Source organism: Barbus barbus, assembly GCF_936440315.1.
Source record: "Barbus barbus genome assembly, chromosome: 35".
In the NCBI taxonomy this organism is placed as follows: Eukaryota; Metazoa; Chordata; class Actinopteri; order Cypriniformes; family Cyprinidae; genus Barbus; species Barbus barbus.
In genome coordinates, this window is record NC_136763.1 from 12869307 (window position 1) to 12881833 (window position 12527).

General features: G+C 35.0%; 1 long non-coding RNA gene across 1 annotated transcript in view; it reads right to left on the reverse strand.

Moving 5' to 3' along the window:
• Window positions 1–454: 454 nt before the first annotated feature.
• LOC306854641 overlaps window positions 455–12527 on the reverse strand; it is an 80794-nt gene continuing 68721 nt past the window's right edge. The window contains exons 4-5 of the long non-coding RNA XR_013782862.1: window positions 4241–4497; window positions 455–911 (exon numbers count right to left, since the gene is read on the reverse strand). This is a non-coding gene — a long non-coding RNA (uncharacterized lncRNA). The remainder of the gene's footprint in view (window positions 912–4240; window positions 4498–12527) is intronic.

Consider the following 12527-nt stretch of genomic DNA (forward strand, 5'->3'; position numbering starts at 1 on the left):
GAGTGATCCTGGAGTTGAGCAGTGTGTGAGAACAACTCTCTCCATTTAAGTAAACCTTATGCCTGACCTCACTAACACACACAAACGCTCTGATTGGTTACAACTCAGTATTATAGTTTAGTCATGCTTAATAAAATGTTTTGTGTCTGAGTTTAAACATCAGATGCAAGCAAAACGTTCAATCAGATTTGGGGGATGTAAGATTTTAAAACCTACCACATAAGAATATCTGGCACTCGTATCAGTAGAGAATTATTTTTCTTTAGTGTACTTACATAATGTTTTTGCCTGTGAAAGCATTGCAAATCATCAATTGGGAAGAAAGCAGAAATTAATAACAAGAACAAGACCAAAATGTGACTATAGATAAATTAGACACATTCATTTCCTACTGCATTTGTTTCCTAGTTGTATTTTCTAATGTATGCTGAAATAGGTCAGTATTCTTACTTTTCAATAAAAGTTTAATGCAGAATTTACATGTACAATTAGGCCCACTTAATGTAACTCAAAAAGTGTGTATAGATCTAGCATGCAGTATGTGATCTGCCAATGGGTCGAACTCGAGTTCTGCCACAGGATCGGTAACATGTGAGGCCCATTACCAGAGGTACAGACTCCAACCCAAATCCAAAGCACGGGACCAGGAAAATTTAATTTGGGGACCTCACAAGAGGCAAGAATTGCAAGCAATTTTTTACATTTAGATGCAGATCCAAAGGCTTGAAAAAACATTTAATATGTATAATGCAACTTCACTTCTCTTGATATTACTATTATTAAGAGTAATGCATTTCACACAGTGGTTGACCCAGCTTCTTATTGGCATGCGTTGGCAGTGTATGAATTGTCCTTGACCAAAATCAAACGCTGATACACTACTTGTTTCCTTTCACTTGTAGAATCAGGATCTTTAAGAAAAAGAAAAAACACAGCAAGCATATTAACTTATATAATGTACAATTTGCAGGTCATTATGACAAAAATAAACACAGATGCACATGAGTGCAACACACTGTATTTTTCTTGATTATTATATGGCTACTTACAAAATGAATGGATAAGTAAATAAATAAATGCACTAGGAATATTGATTCACATTTTATAAAATTGGTCTTTTGTGTCATAAGAGATACACTAGAGTGATACAAGATATGTTAAACACATCTCTAGCTGTGTAGGAGATAATTTGCCAGGCACAGCGGTTAATTCTAAAGTTTAACAGTCATTACAGAAAAATATTTGACTGTGGAATGCAGTGATTGCCCAATCAGAACCAAGTATGCCAGAGAGCCGTGTAATAAAGGAGCTCATTCATCAGGCAGTGAAATAAACTAATATTCAGCACTTTTAAGGACATTTAAATATAAAAAATATAAACAAAAATTATGATGTGATATCAGTATCAGGTTTGGTATTGGTCATATTTAATTGTGCATGCTAATTTACTCAACATTTAGCAAAACACTAACAGTATAAAAATGCTATTAAGTGTAATCCAAATGTAAAAAATCGAAATATACATTTTCTATTTTAAAATAGCGTATCATAATCATTAACATTTAAAACTAATGATTCAATTTTTTTTGTATTTTATTTAGACAAAATAGTATATTAATTTAATATTTAGAATTTTAATAAAGAAAATAATTATCAGCTTATTGTATCAACAAGAATTTAATAGTGCGCCCTGAAACAAAACTAATCACACAAGAAAAATATAACTAATTGAATCTGAAATGCAGTATTTTGATTTCAAGGACAGACTCGATCTTGTAAACGTGGTCGTTCCTACGAGGAACATTCAGCTCTAGACAATAATATTTACATTTTCAGCATTGCTCTCTCACATACCATCAGTCTGACAATGTGCAACAGAGTCAAGATAGCTTTCAGGCACATGAAAACCTTTTGTCCCAAGAGGACATGGAAAAATGTGGGAAAACGCAGATAAAGAGAAAGTCAGAGAACGACGGAGAGAGAGAGAGAGAGAGAGAGAGAGAGAGAGAGAGTATCCCTCTATCTGTAACTACATTAATAATGTTGAGTGCCAAGCATACCCTATGCACGTTGCTTTCTCTCCATCTGCTCAGACGTAATCTGTAGCATATGAGGCACATGTGATTTCAGCCACTGGAATCTGATTGCCCCATTCTCTCATTATTAATGGATTAAAAAAAATAATAATTAAAAGTCTCTGTGTACAGTGTGAAGTTATTTTTTTTTTTAAGTGAACACTGAAATAGCATCAGAACAGATTAGGAGAAATATAGCATTACATCACTTGCTCACCAATGAACACTCTGCAGAGAATGGGTGCCGTAAAAATGAAAGTCTTAAGCAATATTATGGATAGAGGACACATATTCAGCCGGAAGCAACGGTTTGAAGTTAAAAATGTTTCAATAATGAGTTTTCTCTGTACAAATATGCAGCTCTTTGCTTTACAAGACATTAACTAATGGACTGGAGTTTATTTTATTGTGATATTTTTGTCAGCTGTTTGGACTCTTATTTTGACGACTCCCAATCTTCAGAGGATCCATTGGTGAGCAGGTGATGTAATATGCTAAATTTCAACAAAACTGTTCCGATGAAGAAACAAACTCATCTACATCTTGGATGGCCTGAGTGAATAAATATTCAGCAAATTAGAATTTTTGATGAACTATTCTTTTAAATGTCTTACACATAAAGTTAACTTCAACCAAAGCTTAAAGCTCCTTCCCAGTAGCAAAGTAAAATGAAAATGTACATGAATGAAAGACTGTAATTTAACAGTTCTGCAATACAATTACTATAAAGTATGTAAATTAATTCATAAGGTACTACACTCACAAGCCAGGCTTAAAATGTAACACTAATACAAATTTTGCACAATATGCAATGGGGGATCTCTGTTCTATCTCTCTATCTATCAAGGTAGCCTTGGCCTTAAAAAGCCTGAAGACCTCTGACCTAAACATAAAACAATTTATGTAATTTCTTAAATAAAGGCACAGTGCTTGGAACGTGCCAGGCATTTCTCATGCGCGAGGCATTTCACGTGCTCCACAATACTCACTCTATACCCTGACGTTGGGTTGGTCATGTGGAGGTGTGCAGTAATTTGTTTTTGGTGAATCCGCAGGGAAACTTGTGACTTGTCCTCATCCTAACCTTTACCTCACAACTGTTCTTTTTAATAGTTGGCTTGTTATTTCTATGAATGAATATGTTTACAGTTTACAGTGTAGTTTACTACAGTGAAGCTAATTTTTAATTGATCAGTTGAAAACAGTGAAAATCTTTCATAACTCATCCTGCCTTGACCCAAACATGCAAAAGGTTCCCCCTTCTCCACTTTTGCCCTTTCATGGGCCATATGAAGGTGAGTCAGGGAGCCAGTGTGGGCCTAAATCTTAAGCAGCTGACCCTAATCCTCTGAACACATATGGAGCAGGGTCAACCATGTACATCTGGCCCCACTGCCGGGTGCCAAGAGCCAAGGACAGCCAGCAAACATATAGGGCGACAATCAAGGGCGCACTCTGGCCCGACTAGTGCCACACGGGATACGAGGAGCTGTGACAGCCTCTATTACTGTCTTAAAAAATGACTCTGTCCAATAGTCTCACATCCTTCTGCTTGATTAATATGTTGTTATAGCCTGATGCTACAGAGCATGCTATATTATGCAAATCTGATTTTAATGGACCTGCATTGATAATCGGCCATGTGAAAAGAAAGGACATAATTGCATTTCAAAATGGGCGGAGACCAAAAGGGAAGTTAAGAGCTACTTAATTGACCAATTGCAGAGAAATATAGTACACAAGAGGAGACCCTCTTCTCCGGAGTACAGTTGCAGATGTCCATGAAGATAGGACACACTTCACCTCTCACAGCTACAGTAAATCTACTCTATGCTCCCATCAAACTGTCCTGGCTGTAATTGCCGCTAATTGCTGCCATGGATGTCAGTCCCTCTGTTGGGGGTCTCAAAATTGGGGCAAAATTATGGCAATATCCACAGTTATAAGCGTGACTGCTCAACTGCACACACAAACAATCCCAACCACACATCTGTGACACACACACACACACACACCGCTCAGTGATTGCGGTCCCAAACCATATGTGACCCCCATTACTTGGGAGGGTTTCAAGGTTGACAGTCTGTCCTCATTGGGCCCACAAATACAGCAAGAACTCGCATTGAGAAAAAGTGTTGTTAATCGGGTTGCCAGAAAATGATTACCTCTGTTATTATTCCAACCAACGGGGGGATTTCCATTGGCGTTTGACTCGATGGAACTTCCTGACGCTCTGTTTTGGTATCGTTCAGTAAGCTGCTCTCATTGCCAGAATGCTCTCCTGCACTGAGAGCATCGCTGCCTGGGCTGTGGATTATTCTAGATTAGCCGCACTGGGCATAATCTCTTGCGCAGTCTGTAGATCAGTGTGGAAGTGGCAGACAGAAGGGCAGGGCTAACAAGGTCATAGCTGATATCTCGGCTAGAACACACATAAACAAACACAAACAGGCACGTCAGTACAGTCTTGCTCCTGTGGGAAACTGCTGCTAAGAGTTACAAACTGCTAATCTAAAGATAAAAGGGTTTCATAAAAGGGCACCCTTCTCTTACATTCCTATTATCTGTCCACAATGTACAAATAATCATAAATAATTTATGAAACAGTTCAAGAAAAAAATTAACATTGAGTATTTGCAGTTTACATTCGTTTCACCAATGAAAACAGTCCAACAAATTTAAAGCACAATTAGCTGTAGGGATTCACAGTAGTGGTGTTGACTTCCTGAATGAATATGAATGACTCATTAAAAAAGATATCTGTTGCATTCTTTAATGACTTTAATCAGTTTTTGAAACAAATTGGTTGAGTGAATGATCAAATGACTCACTCATAAAGACGCTCATGCTTCATTGGCTGTAGATTTGTTGTGTTGTAGAGTTAAAATTTTGTGGCATTTAAAAGTGATTTGTTCATTTATATCCCTTAAGAAGCTAAAAAAAAAAAATACATTAAAACTACTTTGCAATATATGGATAAAGATTAACCTCCCTTAAGTTTAAATTTAATTTATGCTATAATTTGATTTTGATTTTATGTATATTATTTGTAAGCAAATATTATTGTTATTATTTTTAATACATATTTATTTTTTCCTCCTTCAGTGTGTTGTTTGGATATATTGTGTTTGTTTGCAATGATAACTCTAGTAAAAAAAGTAATATATTTAAAATACACGTAGTTCAAGTTCAAACCTATTAACATATTTACTGACATTAACTCATATAAAAGTTATATTTAAACTTTATTCGGAGTACTACTTGTGCACAATGCACATTTCTTAATATTAAACATCAATCAACACAAACTCAGCACACCTGAGAAATTGATAGGTGCGTAGGAAAAACACTCCAAAACAACAATGCCGAATCCAATCAATAAAAAATATTATCCCGCACACTATCAGTCCATGCTAAATATAGAAATGTATTATTACAAAAAACAGCGACGTTTCGGTCCACTGACCTTCATCAAGCATATGTATTTTACACACTAAGTACACATATAAATTCATATTAGAGTGACGTTCCTGAGTGTCGTCTGCAGATGTGTTTGAATGTTTTGGTCTCTGCGGCCCCACCTCAGCTGGATCTGTGAATCCATGTGATGTGTGAGTGAATGCACCGTCGGTATGAATTAAGAGGGGACTGCTGACATTCGGTTGGCTGAGTCCAATAATGGGACCCCTGCTGTGGGGAAGGCCCTGCGTGGAGGTTACGCTCGACTACACTCACAGTAAGGGGACGTGACACTGTCGCTCAAAGATATGGAGATATTTCTCCAGACCTCCGTTAAGTTTGTAAGGGTGGCATGCAGTGTTATGACAGGACAGGTTTTGAGATGGGTAATTCTTGGTAAGTGCGCACACAGCAGCTGAGTACACCAGGAGCCTGTCAGTCCCATAACTCACAGCACATACTTTTTTAAAAGTTACCCTTAAGCATGAATTTATACATCAAGCAAATGCTTCATGCATATTTCTCAAGATTTACTTTAGATAAAAAGTGAAGAAATTATTTTTTGTACTTGATACAATATAAATCTATCTATCCATCCATCCATCCAGTAAATTTCAGTAAAAAACTAAATAAATAAATACTTTTATTCAGCAAGGACACATTAAATTTAGCAAATGTGGCAGTAAAGATATTTGTTTAATGACAGTTATAAAAGATTTATATTCCTCAAATAATTAAGAAAAAAAGTATAATGATTTTCACAAAAATATTTAGCAGAACAACTGTTTTCAACATTAATATTAAGAAATATTTATTGAGCACAAAATCAGCATATTTTGTGACACTGAAGACTGGTATAATGGCTGCTGAAAATTCAGCTTTTTCACCACAGGAGTAAATTATATTTTTAAATATATTAAAATAGAAAATTTATATTTTAAATTGTAAAAATATTTTACAATATTACTGTTTTACTGTATTATTATAAGAGAAAAGTATATAAATCATTTTTTTCATTTTTAATTTGCATGCTTGAACTCATCTCTATGCAATTACAGTACAATAATACATGCTTGCTTTAGAAACATTCACAAGCATTTCACTTCTGAGGCCTTTCTTAATATGGGTGAGTTCAACACAGGGTCACTTTAAGCAGGCAGTTATGCCTGATATTGTCATTCAGTATATATCAGCAAACAGGAATATAGTATTCAAACAGCATTAGTGTAAATCCATCAGAGTCAAGGTCTGTGTGAGTCAGCAGATAGACACAGGACACAGAGGTAAATGCAATACAATCAACAGGTTTATTGAGTAGCAGAGAGGAATGAGATGAGCAGAATGTCCAGGTAAGAAGGCGGGGAATGGGAAGGTCTCTAGGGGCTTATCTGAATGTGAATGTCCTTTTTCCTTTTCCAGGGGATCTGGAGGTAACAGTGGAGCGTGGAGACGGTGGAGAACTGGAGCGGTGGAGAACAGAGATAGGAACATTGGAGCAACTGGTAAGTAGACAAAAGGTAAGTGGGTCAGGTTAGTCAACATGGAAAGTTTGAGACCAGACAGTGAGTGAACGGGAGGAGTGCAGGGATATAGTGCTGTTGATGAGTGCTGATAGGTGGCGGTGATCAGAAATCAGGGGATTGGGATCTGGTGAGTATCGTTAGTGGAGACTGCGGTGACTGTGGTGACTCTCTGACAGTGTGATGCTACTTGCATCTTGGATTAAAGAGACATTTAGGTAGGAACCTTTTGCTTTAATCCTGCTTAAAAGAGAGGGAGAGGGAGGAAGAAGATAGAATTAATTGCATTTGTCTTACTCAGAAGACATTTTTTCAAAATTCAGAAAAGTTCTGTAATGAAATTTGTTTTGTTGTTTGTTGGTCTTTTCCACCCACATCCACATTTTGTTATTGTAGGCTATATGTGATTATTTTAACAGATAAATTCCTAATTTACATTTCCTGGCAATACTGTATTTCAGTAGCCATGCCAACGAGAGAGAGAGAGATGTAGAGAGAGATGCAGAGAACACTCTGGGGAGTAAAGCGACTGTGGGGGGACCCTGGATCACTACTGACTCTAGTTTGATTCCTCTGCGCCAACTGTGCCCATTCACGCGTGGCGTAGTTCCTTGTGGCACTCCACAAATCACCAGAACCTTCATATCAGGGAGAGTCTGCTTCATTGCAGCTTACGCTCTGTTACACCTGTTTTGTCTTTCTTTTAGTTTACGCTCAGGCTTGGCACCATATGTTGCAGATATGGACACATACAAATATATGTTGCATATATATGTTGCATATATATATATATATATATATATATATATATATATATATATATATATATATATATATATATATATATATATATATACGTATTAATAGTGCTTTACTGGGAAATGATTTCCACCGTTAGACAGTAGATGTCACTACATTTTAGTTCTCCAGGAATAGGGGTCACACCTGCTATTGGGATTGCTGTACACTGAAGGGATCTCATAAATGTTCAGCACATAAACAGGATATTTTCATCATTGCTGTTGTTTATGCTAAGTGAAATTGCATTTTAAAGTTTATAATCTCATGATTAGCCAGTCAGATTGAAGAAATTATGTCCTAGTAGAAACAGATCTCACATGAAGTACAGATACAGTGTTTATATTATGTGTAACTGAGACTTAAACCAAGACAGATTTATCCAATGTCAACATAAAATGTTTATCAAAAACAAACAAACAAAAAAAAAAATCCATTTATACTGAGACACAAATATGCTTTTGTTTTCGCTAAAAGAATTTTAGCGCTAGTAACACTAGTTTATTAACACTAGTTTCACACTTTGCTGTGATCTGTTATTTGTCATCAATATTCATGACCGGGCCGCTATTACATTACCTTAATTTTTTCAATCATTTTCAGACCAGTCTTTTTCTTATTTACACACACACACACACACATATATATATATATATATATATATATATATATAAACCATTACACACACTCACAGATTCTCGTCACTTTCAACATGCTTTCACAAAATCTTTACAAAGATCATTTTTACAATTGACACAATCCACTGTTTCTGAAGACATAAAACTGTTTCATCATATTTACTCAGTAAAGTGTCCTTTAAAATGCTTTCAGCTGACAATATGAATCACAATTGATCAAATGCGAATTCTTGATGCACCCATGAATAATTTAGCATCAAATGGGTGCTTGATGCTGTTTTTAAATAATTCATTACTCTGAAGAAGGCCAGCATCACACCAGCTATGATGATTAAAAGAAAACAAAATACATCTAAATCAATAATGCTTTTAAGAGTTAGATATTGCAAACTTAGTTATGACTGAATGTGCCCCTAATACTAAGTAAGAATCCACTGCTCATTACATTATAGATGTCTGCTGTAAAGTAACTTGTTTTACATCTGAAATTCTTGAAATTGTGCCAGTGACACACAGGAAATCAATTGCAGACAGTGTCTGGCACCTGTGGTACTGTGAGCTATTTCTCTCTAGCTCACACTCTTTGGGAAACAGGTGGGTTTCTATGACAATGTCTTTAGACAGCAGCATATTTTTAGCATGTTAAACCATATCCGTTGATTTAGTGCTCTTTGCAAACTTAAAGGAAAAGAGCAAAAGGGATGATGAAATGTATTATAAGAACCCATTTCACAAACTTCTTCATATAACTGACAAAGAGTTGTATGTGTTTGAAAGTCTCTTATGCTCACCAAAGCTGCATTTATTTGACCAAAATAGATTTAAAAACAATATTATTGCATTTAAAATAACTGTTTTTAATATTAATATATTTAAGTTGTACTTTATACCTCTAATACGCTGATTTGGTGCTCAAGAAACATATTTTGTTTAAAACTAAGACAAATTAGAAATGTTATGGTTGTCAGATGCTAATGGAAGTTAGTGGAATTAATATGATGGACTACCTGCATGAACTTGAACTTTCAGAGTTGATTCTGCATCCAGTGTTCATCATATATCTGCCAAAAGGATGTGGGAAAGCAAGGTTAAATATAGCTGCGAGCAGCGATGACGGGCCCAAGCCGCCAGTGCATACGCCACCCCGGTGGCATCGAAAAACGGTGCCCAGCGAGCACACACAATACAGTAACCCTCTGGCAGTTTGGTTTTAAGGGATACGGCAATTAAAGGGTTAATCCAAACCATCAACTCTGTGAAACACAGACACACAGAACAACATATAAAACTTTAAATTCTGTCAAAATATATTTTTCATTGGTAGTTGATGTTAGTTAATGCATTTACTAATGTTAACAAATGAGAAATTATTAGTTACCAAAGCTTTTAATGATTTATAAGCATTTTATAATGATTTATTTTTCCATTAACAAACATGAATAATTTTTACTAACACAAATAAATAAAGTAAAAAATATATTGTTAATATTTAATGTTATTTGTGAATTAACCAATGTTAAAAAACAACATTATTTAACTGTTGTTAATTTACATCATTAATAATTATATACCATTTAATGGTGATCAATATTAAAAAAATTTTAAGTTTTATCTTTTGAGCATGACTATTTTTCTAATATTAAAAATATTTTGTTCATTGTTAGTTCATTGTAAGTTCATACTATCAATGAAGAATTAACATGCTGTAAAAAATATATTTTTCATTGTTAGTTCATGTTAATTAATGCATTCCCTACTGTTAACAAATGAGACTTCATTATAAAGTGTTATCAAAACCTGTAATGCTTTATAAGCATTTTTTAAGGATTTTATTGAGAAGTTTAAACAGACTCACTCTCTCTCTCTCTCTCTCTCTCTCTCTCTCTCTCTATCTCTCTCTCTCTCCCCCTCCACACTCACTGAACTCACACAGTCAGTCACCCACCCAGTCACCTACCGCACACATTAGAAGTACAGTGACAGGATATCTCTAAGTTTTAAATTTTTCTCCTAAGCATAGTGTATTGTAAATTCATGAAATTAAGCACATATCCTTACACTGTATTGTTCTGTGTATGTAATTTTTTATGAAGTGTTTGGAAGCTGCTCTTAAAAGATAAAAAAAAAAAAGTTTTCTCTTTTTTCTGTAACTTTAATAAATTGCCATTAAAACACTGTTAAAGATATCCTAAATCCGTCCGCAATTTAGCATCTTCAGTATTTTGGCATCATGAGAAAAAATGTTTGGTGTGATTTCCGTGTTTCTGTTTGGAGGAGTATGAATTTGTTTACAGCTCGTTTTTAAAAAAAAACCACATTAAAATAAATATAGCCGACTTCCTGTTGGTCGTAGCTAATGACTGTAAATTAGAAAGTTGTCCGGATTAATAAGAACAATTTATGTACCGAGTTTGGTGTCTGTAGCTATCATTATATATATATATATATATATATATATATATATATATATATATATATATATATATATAATCATTAATAATTATATACCATTTAATGTTGATCAATATTAATTCCAAAATGTGTTAATATATTATTAAATTTTAAAGTTTATCTTTTGAACATGACTATTTTTCTAACATTAAAAAGATTAATAAATGCTTTTAAAAAAAATGTTCTTTGTTAGTTCATACTATCATGGAAGAATTAACATGCTGTAAAAATATATTTTTCATTGTTAGTTCACGTTAAATAATGCATTTCCTAATGTTAAGAAATGAGACCTTATTATAAAGTGTTATCAAAATCTTTAATGATTTATAAGCATTTTTTTAAGATTTTAAAAAACAGACCCTCTCTCTCTCTTTCTCTCTCTCACCCACTGGCTCAATCCACACAGTCACTCACACAGTCACTGACAGCCCACCCCACCCCCACCCCTCACTCAGCTGCAGTGACAGGGAGCTCTCACTCAGAAGCAGCTCTGATAGTTTTAAAATTTTCTCCTCTGCATAGTGTATTGTAAATTCATGAAATTAATCACATATCGTCAGACTGTATTGTTCTGTGTATGTAATTTTTTATGAAGTGTTTGGAAGCTGCTCTTAAAAAAAAAAAAAAAAAAAAAAGAATTCTCTTTTTTACTGTAACTTTAATAAATTGCCATTAAATCATCGTTCAAGATATCCTAAATCCGTCCGCAATTTAGCATCTTCAGTATTTTGGCATCATGAGAAAAAATGTTTGGTGTGATTTCCGTGTTTCTGTTTGGAGGAGTATGAATTTGTTTACAGCCTGTTTTTTAAAAAAACCCACATTAAAATAAATATAGCCGACTTCCTGTTGGTCGTAGCTAATGATTGTAAATTAGAAAGTTGTCCGGATTAATAAGAACAATTTATGTACCGAGTTTGGTGTCTGTAGCTAAAACTAACCCCCCCATTTTTGACAAAAGGTGGCGCTATAGAGTGCCTCTTCCACGCCCGTTTATGAGCTTTTTCCAGTGTCTAACTATCATTAATACTCATATGTGTGTTGAGTTTCATGACATTCTAAACATGTTATCTGCCTCAAAATCACCAGAAACGAATTTTCAACTTTGACACGTTGCCATGGCAACATAATTTTAGATATCAATATTCCCTTCACAGTTTTACATCGGCCGTGTTTTGACATTATTCTGGTGAAGTTTGAAGCAAATCGAGTAAAAATAAGATGCTGAATTCAAAGCATTTTGAAAACGACACACTTCCTGCAGCCAGTTGGTGGCGCTATAACTTTCAGTCATAATAGTCACATCTATCCGATCGGCATCATACAACGAACAAATCACTGAAGTTTGATCTACATCATACAATGTATGTGGACGTTATTAGGCATTTCCTGGGTCTCATTTTTCGCCATAACTTCATCGCCTCGCCACGGGCAAACCGTTCGACATATCAAAAATATCTTCGCAATTTAGCGTCCCCAATGTCTTGAGATCATGTTCACCGAGTTTGGTGGCAATCGTATGGAAATCCTCAGAGGAGTATATCAAATTCCAGAGCATGCGCTTTTTAAACAGCCCTGAATAGCCG